A 12,821-nucleotide genomic window follows, 5' to 3' on the forward strand; every position below is an offset into this window, starting at 1 on the left:
TTGTGCGCAACTAAAAATTGGTTAGTGTACTTAAAGGGGAGAACAGATTTTGGGGGACAACTAACATTCTACCACATTTCCATTTTCTTCCAATTAATTCCTTAAGAGAAGTTCGTTTACTTCAGTTTACAGACAGTGCTTGTGGCTTGCAATCGAAGTACCTAAACTGATGCCTCATTCTTCAGGCCCCAGCTTAAATAATACCTCCTCGAAGAAGCTTACCTGAATATCTTCTTACAGTAGGTCCCTTCCCCCCCTTCCTGCCACATTGTTTTTTATCTCAGTATTGTTTCCTTCACTTACCAGTTTGCAATTATAATTTTTTTGCTCCATTTTTGTCTGTCTCTTCCACTGTCTTCTTCACCACATCTCCATTACCTAGCACAGCATCTGTCATTGGATAGGCAAGAAATAAATATTTGATATTGAATGAATGAAACAGTAGTCAAGAATGACTCAGAGAGTTCTGAAGTGAGCAACTAAATATATTGGAAGAGAGTGAGAATATAGGAAGTTGGGCTAGTTTGGAGGAAGGGAAGAAAATGATCAGTTTTGCTTGCACCTGTTGAATTTGAAGTTTTGAATGATTTCAAGGTGACATCCAGTAGGCAGCTAAAAATATAGGTTCCGAGCTCTTGAAAGAACATCAGATTGGAGCTATAGATTTGAGAGACCTGAAAATTGATGAGATTACTCATGAAGAGCATGGTGAAAGAACAGAGACAGTTTAGGAGGGGACTACAAAGACTAACATTTACAGGGCAGGCAGAGGAAAGACCAGCAAAGCCTAGGCGGACCTGTCAGAGGCTGTCAACAAGAACCAGGGAGAAAAAACATTCAGGCAGGAGGTAGCAGTCCAAGTGATAAATTATGTCACCTAGGTCAGAAAGGGTCCCTTAGATCTACCAGTTAGGAGGCTTGGGTATGGAAGCCTTAGCTAGAACTGTTTTAGTGGATTAGTGGGCTGTGGACCAAAGAAAGAATGTTAGGAAGCAAATATAGCAATTGTAGTACATGCTTTGGAGAAGTGCTGCCATGAAAACGAGAGATTTCATGTGAAAAGAAAGGCAGAGACAAAGGAGAGTTATTTTTCTTTAAGATGAAAGAGGGCTTGATATCTCTTTACGAGAGAGAGAGAGAGAGAGAGAGAGAGAGAGAGAGAGAGAGAGAGTGTGTTTGGGTGAAAATGATTGATGGAGGGATTTTGACCTATTGGGTTTGAATTATGAAAGGACAACAGGTTGATTTTCCCTGAAAGTGTAAAGATAAATTTAGAGGAGCGGGGAGTAGCAAGGAATTGAAGATTTTGTCTGATGACCTTTAATTCATTTGTGAAGGAGGGTGCAAAGTTTGCTGCAAGGACGGAGGTGGAGGGGAAAAGTTTGGACCAGTTTTTAGGAGAAAAGTGGGGAGGGCAAATATCGTTTGGGTACAAATTAAAGGTGTGCTGTTGCAGATCTACTATGTTTGAAAATTTTTTTCTTTCTTCTTTAATCCTTCCTAACCTAGGCTTGTCCCAGAAAAGACTTCAGGCTGCCCCAGGCTCCCTTCATTCCAATGGTGAAGACTGAGCTGCCCTCCGGCACTTTCGCGGACCCCCAACTTCTGCTACAATGGGTGGTGGTTCTCCTTCACACAGTGCAGGCACCTCCTAAATGCTCGCTGAGGACAATCGGAGATTTAGAGACAGATGGTTCCATCAAAAATAGCGTCCCCCAAAAGATGCAGCTTCAGGCTCGTTGAAGCTCGGGAACCAGGTATTGCACTTGCTTTTTTCTCCCGCCACATGTCCGGGCACCATACTTCACGAGCATTAAGAGCATACTAACCGATTTCCGTTAAACACGAACACAAGTCTGGAACCAAACACCGTGAGCCGATGCTGCAACAGTGTACGTAGCTGTCCTTGTTGGCAGCCCAGTAAGGCAGGACCGCGGCCCCGCCTAGATAATGTCACATGACATTAGTCTGCAGACCGCCTCTCACTCCGTGTGAGCAACCGAGAGCCTCGGCCTCGAGCCTGCTCCTCCCCTCCCCGGTGACGTCACCACGCCGCAGCCTCTAGTATCTCCTTGCAGCTCCCCCAGCCGCCGGGCGCGGTGGCGCGCGCCTGTAGTCCCAGCTACTCGGGAGGCTGAGGCTGGAGGATCGCTTGAGCCCAGGAGTTCTGGGCTGTAGTGCGCTATGCCGATCGGGTGTCCGCACTAAGTTCGGCATCAATATGGTGACCTCCCGGGAGCGGGGGACCACCAGGTTGCCTAAGGAGGGGTGAACCGGCCCAGGTCGGAAACGGAGCAGGTCAAAACTCCCGTGCTGATCAGTAGTGGGATCGCGCCTGTGAATAGCCACTGCACTCCAGCCTGGGCAACATAGCGAGACCCCGTCTCTTTTGCCCTTACTTAGTGAGGGCGGCACCCTTACCAAGTGAATATTGTCACTATCCAGTTAAAAAAAAAATTACCTCTTTCTGGGTTCATACGTTATTTAGGAATTCACTAACGTGCAAAAATAGGCGGGATATTGCTGAGCTTTATTACGGCTCTCTCGTCCCATTATTCCATGTTTGTATCCGAGTTCACCCTCTCCTTAGAGTTAAAATTCACTTAAAGTGCTGGGGTACTCGTAGCCACCTCATCGCTGACCCCTGCTGGAGCATCATCAAAACGTCTCTGCGAAAAGCTGTTATTATCCTCGGAGCCGACAGGGGCTGCTCGTTTACTCACAACCAGTCGGAGAAAATGGCCGTCCGACAACAGAGCGAAAAGTGCACCCATTCCCTTTAAGAATTCCCAAATTCTCTCCGCGGAGGTCCACCATGCTGATCTTACTTGCCACCGCTATTTCCCTGCCCTACCCTACTCTCACCGCCTCCTGCCACAGAAGTCACCTTCTTTCACCTCGTCCTATCCAGGGTTTTGCTTTTGAATGATGCGAACCGAAGACTGGCTAGCCAGTGTTTCACCCAAATCCGTACGTTCGACTAGTCTGCAGATAGATGTGACCTTCCGACAAGGGACCCGTTACGCCCTCTTTGAGGAGCCCAGACGCCCTTATGATGGCAGGGGTGAGGGGCCAGCGTGGCAGAATGCCATCGCCCTGTCTCTCCCCTTGACTCTGTCACCCTCGGATTGCCAAAAACGAATGACATGTAGAGACTCAGTGGCAGAAAGGGAATTGAAGCGCAGGGAGGTTAGAGCACGCACGTCGAGGGCCTGGGTCTCGAACCCTGTGTGAATGCGAGTAGAACGCCGCACCCTACATTGAGCAGTCTGCGGCGTGTCTCGCGGTCCTATCCCACACTACAAAGTAAGCGAATGAAGTATGAAAGCAGAGAATCTACATTTTTCAGAAGTTTTTGATGGTCTCTGATTAGTAATTCTATCCTTATGAAAGAACTGCCTTGGAGGGAACCCTGTTAAATTCAGGTATTTTAGGGGTAGTGGAAATTGGTTAAGCATTCACATCCTTCTTAGCATTAATCTAATAAACTATAAGAATTTTAAGACTCAAAGCACTAAACCCAGATTTTCATTACCACCTATAATGAAACGAGGGGGTGGAGGGGCACAGAGGGGGACAACAATGTAGTAAGCTTTCTATAAAGCTAATTGTGTTCAACTTTTTTGCAGTGGGTGTCTCTTTCCATTTTGAACAGAGATAATTGTCAGAAAAGACCCTACTTGAACCCAACAGGTATCTTTCCCATGGTTGTTTCTAGGCTTTCCCTCTGCAACCACATGGAATAAGGTTTTCAGGACAACTTTTCAAAAATTTAAAAATCACCTCCAAACGAATACATTTTTACTAAGTGGAAATATGTGGAGATGCTATTTAAAAAAAAAAAAAATCTTTACCTTCTCTCCACCCCCAAAATAGGAGGCAAAATAGAATGACTTAGCTGTGAATGTAAGGACTGCATTTGAGTAGCTGCCTCTGTTAGCCCTGAGATTCCTACCCCCTTTGGTCTTTCCCACCACATATGGTAGAACGTCTCAGCTTTGTGGAACTGAGGTGCAATAGGCAGCATCATTCGACTCCTCCCCAAAGATGTCTATGAACTAAGCAACCACGGAATATGGACAGCACTTGGAACCTGAAAAAGGCAAAGAAATGGACACTCTCCTGGAACCTCCAGAAAGAATGCCACCCTGCTGATCCACTTCGTACTTCTGACATCCAGAACTCTAAGATAATAAATTTGTGTTGATTATGCATCTAAATATGTGGTGATTTGTAACAGCAGGAATAGGAAAGAAATACATGGGGGAAGTACCTGACAAAACTCTGTGAAGTCAGAAAGGAATCATTCCAGTAATTGTCTTCTTTAACATGCTTTTACTTTTTAAACTTTTTTATGTTGAACAAATTTTCATAACAATATTTTTCCCTGTGTGTGTATGTGTTCACCATACTTTTATTTTAAGCTTTCAGTTGTGTTTATGGTGAAGTGTTTTTGCCATAGTGACTTTAAAATTTTATGTATTCAGATCTATTATTCTAATCCTTGATGGTTTCTGCTTTTGGTGTTTTGCTTTGAAAGGTCTCACCATGCCAAGAGTATATAAATGTTCACATCAATGTTTATGATTCTTTTATCTTTTAGAGTACAAACTTCACTGATTTAAAAATAGCACTCTTTGCCCCAAATGGTGCTTTTTTTATTCTTAACTCTAAATTTGTTCACTACTAATATTAGAACTGTTAAAAGGAAAATTAAACTTAGAGTTTAAATGAGCAAAGAACAATTCATGAATTAGGCAGCACTTAGAAGCTGAAGAGGTTCAGAGAGCTCTGTAATAAGAGCCAGGGAGTATTTGTAGACAGAAAAGGGAAGTGAAGTACAGAAACAGCTTGGAACAGTTTAGTTTTCACCTTATTTGGACATTGGCAGCCTGTGATTGGCTGAGACTCAGCTACTTTTTACAAGAATATACTCTTACTTAGTCTTTCTGTTTGTTTACATACCAAGTTAGGTTGCAGTTTGCTACGTAGGGACTCAAGGAGGCAGCCTTAGGCCAAATTTAATTTAACATCACAGAACCCTTACATCCTTTTAAATGTATTTGTTTAAATCTACCCATTTTTTGTGCATTAAGAACTACTCCAAACTTTGGTAGTTTGAAATAATAACCATTTTATTATAATGCATGAGGGTCAGGAATTTGGGCAGAGCTCTGCTGAACAATTCTTCTGCTCTATGTGATGTTGAGTATGGTATTCAGCTGGTGGCAAATCTAATCTGGATGGCCCAAGATGACTCAATTCACCCTTCTGGTGCCTTGACAGGCTTAGCTGTAAAGCTAGGCTCAGACAGGCTCCTCTTCCTCTCCGTGTGTTTTCAAGGCCTCTCTACAGCAGGTTATTAGACTTTTTACATAGTGACTTAGACTTTAAGAAACCAAGTTGGAAGCTACCAGTCTTAGAGACTGGAACTAAAAATAGCATAGCATGACTTTTGTCTGCTGTGCTTTATTAGCCAAATCAGTCACAGGGAGCCTAGATTCAAAGGTTGGTGGAAATAGAACATACTTCATGGGTGTTAAAGAATTTGGGACCATTTTTATTTCCCACTGTGCCTATCTTTTAACTTTGTTTTTGTTGATGTTGTTTTTCTGGGTTTTTTTAAGTTTGTGAGATACGTTATATATATGAAAGTGTGCATAAGACGTACATGTAATGTAAATTTAAATAATTTATGAAGTGAGCAACTATAAAACTGGCATCTTGAAACAGAACTTTGCCTACATCCCAGATACCCATACCCAAATGCCCTCCCTCTTAGATATAACCACTATTCTGACTGTGACGGTATCTTGCTACTTTTTATGGTTTCAACACCTATGTATACATCCCTAAATAGCTATTTGAATAGTATTGACTCCTAGGAAGATTTTCCATGTATTAAGACTTGATTCATTACCTAAAATTTCCTCTCATTAGTACTAGCTTTAAAACTTGGGGTTACAAATAACAAGTTTAGCATCATTTCTTCCCATTAGCACCTCAACTGTTTCTCGCATTGCATGGTTTCACTCTCATTTCACCATTCTGTTTGTCCAGTTTATATATCTTTCTTAGAAAATATGATTTCCCAGTACAGAACAAAGTATTATACCTCTGGTTTACCATCTAAGCATAGGAGTGAAATATCCCATCTCTCATTCTAGACCCCAAATTTCTATTGATGAGGCCAAACACAGTCATGCCTAATGCTGAGCTTATAAGAGAATAAAAGATCTCATGTAAAACGGTGCCTGAAATTCAATTTAAGGCTATTGAATAAATAAATGGATGATTTTAAAAGTCTTGTAAAAATTGGGCAGACTGGAATATGGCAGAGTAGGGAATTCCTAGGCTCTGTATCTCTACAATAGTAACAAATAAGCTGGCAAAAAATGTCAGAATCAACTTTTTTTGAATTCTGGAATCTAAGAAAAAACTTAGAACAACCAGGAAAATGTTTAATGAAGAAAAAAGACTACAGAAATTCATTACAAGAGCTCTGTAGCACTTTAATTTATTCTATTAATCATTACCAACTACTCCATTTGGCAGTAGACTTATAGACGGCAGCTAACATTTCTTGTACAAGGTGCTGTTAGCGGAGGGAACAGTACCAACTTTGTTCTCAAAGAATTGTAGTTGTGTATTTTGATTCACCTGGTAATTCTCTTAGGAATCAGCTCAAGGGCTTGTTTGTGTGTGTGTGTGTGTGTTTTGACTGCACAGGTGTTTTTCAAGGTCTGGGGAAGCTTCATGGACAAAATTTGTTGGAAACATTTCATGGTGAATGTTTTTGCTGCTGCCACCTGGAGCAAGAGATAACAGTCAGAGCAAGAAATAGCCCCCAAAACCTGGTAAGAAAGAGGCTGTGGAACAAGCTCCTTGGGGAATAAGGGCTATGTAAAGCCCTAATATATTTCAGGGAATCTTCAAGCCCACACACATGTCCAGGGCAGGATACATGGTGAGAAAAGATAGAAAAGACCCTAAGTTCTCACCACTGGCTGATTTTCAGGCTCTGGACAAGAGGAAGTTGAAGGCTAAGGCAAGAGTAGTACACTACCAAGCCAAATGTTAAAGAAGTGTCCTGACACAGACCAATTAGCAAAGTGAAAGACAGTTCTTTTGTTTATTTGGTTGATTGGTTGATTCTATATTGCTATCATTTGAATGTTTGTCCCCTTCAAAGCTCATGTTGAAACTTCATCCCCAGGACTGCCCAGTTATCTCAGTTGGTTAGGGCACAGCCTTATAACACCAAGGTCAAGGGGTCAGATTCCTTTCCAGCTAGCTGCCAAAAAAAGAAAAGAAAAGAAAAGAAACAATCCCCAATGTGACAGCATTGAGAGGTGGGGCCTTTGGGAGATGATCGAATCATGAGTGTTCTGCGCTCAAGAATGGATTTATTCATGGATTAACAGATTAGTGGATTAATGGATTAATTAATGGACTTTTCTTTTTATAAGAAGAAAAAGAGACCTGAGCAAGCAGGTAAACACACTTTTGCCATCTTGCCATGTTGATACCATGTGCTGCCTTGGGACTCTGTGAAGAGCCCTCACCAAGAAGACCCTCATCAGATGTGCCCCCTCAACCTTGGACTTCCCAGCCTCCAAACTATAAGGAATAATTTTTTTCTTTATAAATTGCCCAGTTTTAGGTATTCTGTTATAAGTGACAGAAGATGGGCTAAGATATACATTTAAGGAAATGTTGGTCAAATTATTAGTGGGCTACATTATTCTAGTGAAACAAAGACCTCAGTGGCCACAAGCAACAAAAAATAAAGACTTAATAAAACTAGTTTACCAAACTCACTATACAAATAAATAACAAGTACAATAAAGAATAAAAACAAACACTGGGGATGGGAGAAAATCTGGTTTCCAGAGAAGCTACATTATAATGTTCAAAATGTTTCCCACACATAAAAAAATATGAGTATGCAAAGAAACAAAATATATAGCCCACTCACAGGAAAAAAAGAAATTACTAGAAATTGTCCATGAGGAAACCCAGACAGTGGACTTACTAGAGACAGAGTTTGAATCAACTGTTTTAAATATGCTCAAAGAGCCAAAGGAAACCATGGATAAAGAATTAAGAGAACAGGAGAATAATGTCTCACTAAAAAGAGAATATCAATAAAAAGATACAAATTATAAAAAGAAACAAATTAGAAATTCTGGAGTTAAAAGTACAATGACTGAAATGAAAAAAATTCACTAGAGGAGTTCGACAGTAGATCTTTTTCTCTGTACAATGACTAAAATGAAAAAACTCACTAGAGGAATTTGACAGCAGATCTTTTCTCTGTTGAACAGTAGCTCAACAGAGAAAGCAGAAGAATCACCAAACTTGAAGATAGGTCAATTGAGCTTATCCAGTAAGGAGCAGAAAGAAAAAAGAAAAGAAAAATGAGCAGAGCCCAGGAGACCTGTGGTATACCATCAAGCATACAACATATGCATAATGGGAATCCCAGGAGGAGAGGAGAGAGAGAAAGGGGAAGAAAGAATATTTGAAGAAATAATGGCTAAAAACTTCCAAATTTTGATAAAAATTATATATATATATATATATAATGGGCACACAACATATAAATATGTAACTTGTGACAATAATGTCATAAATGGGAACGTTGAAATTATATAACATCAATGTTTTTGTGTACTACTGAAACTAAGTTGCTAAGTTGGTATTAATTGAAACTAGGTTGTTATAAACTTAAGATGGTAATCACAACCCCCAGGATAATTACTGAGAAATTAACTTTAAAAAATACAATAAAAGTCACAAGAAGAGAATGAAAACAGTACATTAAAAAAATTTAATTAAACACAAAGATCACAATAATGTAGGACTTGTGGAACAAAAAATATATGACATATAGAAAACAAATAGCAAAATGGCAGAGTTTATTCTTCCTTGTCTTTAGTTACTTTAAATGTTAATAGGTTAAACTCTTCAGTTAGAAGGCAGTGATTGGCAGAATGGATTTAAAAACAAAACAAAATAAAACAAAACATGATTCAACTATATGCTCTCTATGAGATATTCATTTTAGATCCAAAGATACATATAGGTTGAAAGTTAAAAGATGGAAAAGATATTTCATGCAAATAGATAATAACCAAAAGAGACCTGCAGTGGCTGTGCTAATATCAGACAGAATAGACCTTAAGTTAAAACAATTTTTCAATCTGGCCATCACATCTTGGGCACAAGTAGTGATGGTCAGCTTTGTACCCTATGAATATGCATAATCAACAAAATAAAATAAAAAATTTTCCCGGCTTTATTGAGGTATAACTGACAAATGCTATGGTTTGAATATTTGCCCCTTCCCCAACTCATGTTGAAATTTAATTGTTGTTGTAACAGTATTAAGAGGTGAGACCTTTAAGGGGTGATTAGGCCATGAATACTCTGCCCTTGCAAATGGCTTAATGTTGTTATGGTGGAGTGGGTTTGTTATCACAGGAGTGGGTTCCTTATTAAAGGATGAGTTTTGCTCCCTTCTCTTTCTCTCACCCTCTCTTTGCCCTTTCCACTATGGAAAGATTCAGCAAGAAGGCTCTTGGAAGATGCCAGCCCCTTGATTTTGGGCTTCCCAGCCTCCAAAACTGTGAGCCAATAAATTTCTGTTCTTTATGAATTACCCAGTCTGTGGTATTCTGTTATAGTACCATGAAATGAACTAAGACAACAAATAAAAATTGCATATGTTTAAGGTGTACATGTGATGTTTTGATGAATGTAAACATTGTGAAATTATTACCATAATCAAGATAAAGACATTCATCACTTCACATCTTTTGTGTATGTGTTTGAGGTCTACTCTCTTAGCAAATTTCAAGTATACAATACATTATTGTTAACTATAGCAACCATACTGTACATTAGGTTTCCAGGATTTAATCATCTTATAGCTAAAAATATGTACACTTAAACCAATATCTCCCCATTTCCCCCAGCCCCCAACTCTTGGCAACTACCCTTCTACTCTCAGTTTTTATGAATTTGACATCTTTATATTCCACATAATTGAGGGTATTTCAAAAAAATTCGTGGAAAAATGGAATTAAAAAATAATATGAATCTTTCCATGCACTTTTTCAAGACTCCTTGTAAGTGAAATCATGCAGTATTTGTCTTTCTGTGTCTGGCTTATTTCACCCCACATAACGTCCTCCAGTTTCGTCCATGTTGTTGCAAAGAGCGGAATTTCTTTTTTTTAAAGCTGAATAATATTTCGTTGTGTAAAAGATACCAAAACCCACAGATGCTCAAGTTCTTGATACAAAATAGTGTAGTATAATCTATGCAAATCCTCCCATATACTTTAAATCATCTCTAGATTACAATGTAAATGCTGTGTAAATCGTTGTTATCCAGTGGTGTTTAGTGAAAAGTGAGAAATAAAAAAAGAAGTCTGTACATGTTTAGGAAAGATGCAATTTTTTTAGGATATTTTCAATCCTCAGTTGGTTGAATCTGTGGACATGAAACTCCATAGGACAGAAAAGCCAACTGTATACCACCTTTATCCAGTGACAGACATGTTGCTTGTGTCTATATCTTGGCTATGATGAAAAATGCTGCAATGGGAGTACAGATGTCTCTTTGGGATAGTGACGTTATTTCCCTTCGGTATATAATCACAGAAGTGGAATTGCTAAATCACATAATAATTCTATTTTGAATTTTGTGAGGAGTCTCTGTACTGGTTTCCATTATGGCTGCACCAATTTACATTCCCACCAACAGAATATGAGAGTTCTTTTTTCGCCCCATCCTTGCCAACACTTATTACATTTTGATTTTTTGATAATAGTGACTCTAACAGATGTGAGGTAATAATTCTTTGTGATTTTGATTTGCATTTCCTTGATGATTAGTAATGTTGAGCATCTTTTCATGTACCTGTTGGCTATTTTTCATCTTCATTGGAAAAATGTCTATCAGATCCTTTGCCCACCTTTTAATAAGGTTATTATTATTATTTTTACTATTGCATTGTATGAATTTTTAATATATTTTGGATATTATCGGATATGTGATTTGCAAATATTTTTTCTCATTCTGTAGGTTGCCTTTTCATTTTGTTGATTGTTTTCTTTGCTGTGCAGAAATTTTTAATTTGATGTTGTCTCACTTGTTTGTTTATGCTTTTGTTTCCTGTGCTTTTGGTGTCATATCCAAAAAAATCATTGCAAAAACAACACTATGGAGCTTTTCTTCTATGTTTTCTTCTATGAGGTTTATTGTTTCAGTTCTCACATTTAAGTCTTTAATCTATTTTGAGTTGATTTTTGTGTATTGTGTAAGATAATGATCAATTTTCTTTCTTTCTTTCCTTCTTTTTTTTTTTTTTTGCATGTGAATATACAGTTTTTGAACATTTATTTGTCGGGCCTCCCTGAGCCAGAGGCCGACAAAACCGAGCGGGAAGAGACCCCGGTCCAGCCGGGGGTCCCTTGTGGGGCTGAGCGGGAAGATGAGTGTCGCAGGCCCAATCCCCTCTGGGCTTCGGCCCCAGGGACAAAAGAAAGAACACCGAGCCTGGAGAGCGGTCAAAGCCGGAACTCTGTTTATTTGCAGGGCGGCACAGCTTATATAGGGAAAAAGAAAGAACACCGAGCCTGGAAAGCGGTCAAAGCCGGAACTCTTTATTTGCAGGGTGGCACAGCTTATATAGGGAAAAAGGGCAGGGTGGGGGAGCCCTCACCCAATCAGGGGCGGCCACGCCGCGGAGGGACGGGAGAAAGTAGGGCGGGGAAAAAAGTGCAGAGTCATAGAACCCCCGGAAAAGGGAGTAGTTAGGCACGTGCGCTTTGGCGGCGAGCTTGCGGCTCGCACGCAACATGGCTGCCGCCCTGCCCCCGCCAAGAAACAGACATTAGATATGGGAAAATCCCTTATGGCGAAAATGCACCGTAATATGGCCCAACATTTATTGTTTTATTTTTTAATTTAATTAATCAGGGATCCACTGAGCCCACTGCGAGACAGACCTAAAATTCCATTGATCACCTCACTTCCATAAGCACTTGCTCTGGTTGATGGATCACAGTGACATCTCTGTCTTCTGGAATTAGTGTCAGCTCACAGCCAATGACCAATAATCCCTGAAAGTTCTAACTATTTCCTTTTACCCAGTATACAGTCATCCTGATAAAAAAAAAAACCACAGATCCCCTTGAGAAAGGCTGTGAGGAAGATTAACAGTATACATTTTTGGCAGTGTACTAGGGTCCTTCCTCAAGGGGATCTGGTCTCTTCATTCACCGGTTTCAGGGTCTATAAACTGGCTCAAGTCTGGAAACTGATTAAGGAGTTATGACTCTTTTTATGATTCTATGATAAAAATTTTGTTCCCTTGACTTAGAACTCTTGCTTGTAAAGAGCAATTAACTATTCAGTAGGCTTTCCATCTATTTCAGACTATTCTGATTGCCGCTTTGATTTTTCCATCCACTCTGGTAACCACGCCAACCTTGCCTTTGGCAAGGGAGTATCACCTCTTGGTCCCTGCTACCTTGGGATCTGATTATTCCCATTCCGTTTAGATTTGCCAACTCAGTGGCAGCAGTATCTGGCCTACAGAGAAGTGCAATCACAGAACTCTTCGAGGACGCTGGGGCACCTCTTACAAATTTATGTCTCACAGTCTTGGTGAAGGGTGTGTCCTCTGTACCCTCCCAGGGTGGCTGAGTAGGTCTTAAACAGCAAATCCGTCCCAATTTTATAGAACTAGATAGTGGAGATGATAGTGGAGGTTATTTTAAGAGTTACTGAATTGTACACTTTTTTTT

Source organism: Galeopterus variegatus, unplaced genomic scaffold, assembly GCF_000696425.1.
Source record: "Galeopterus variegatus unplaced genomic scaffold, G_variegatus-3.0.2 Scaffold302, whole genome shotgun sequence".
Taxonomy (NCBI): domain Eukaryota; kingdom Metazoa; phylum Chordata; class Mammalia; order Dermoptera; family Cynocephalidae; genus Galeopterus; species Galeopterus variegatus.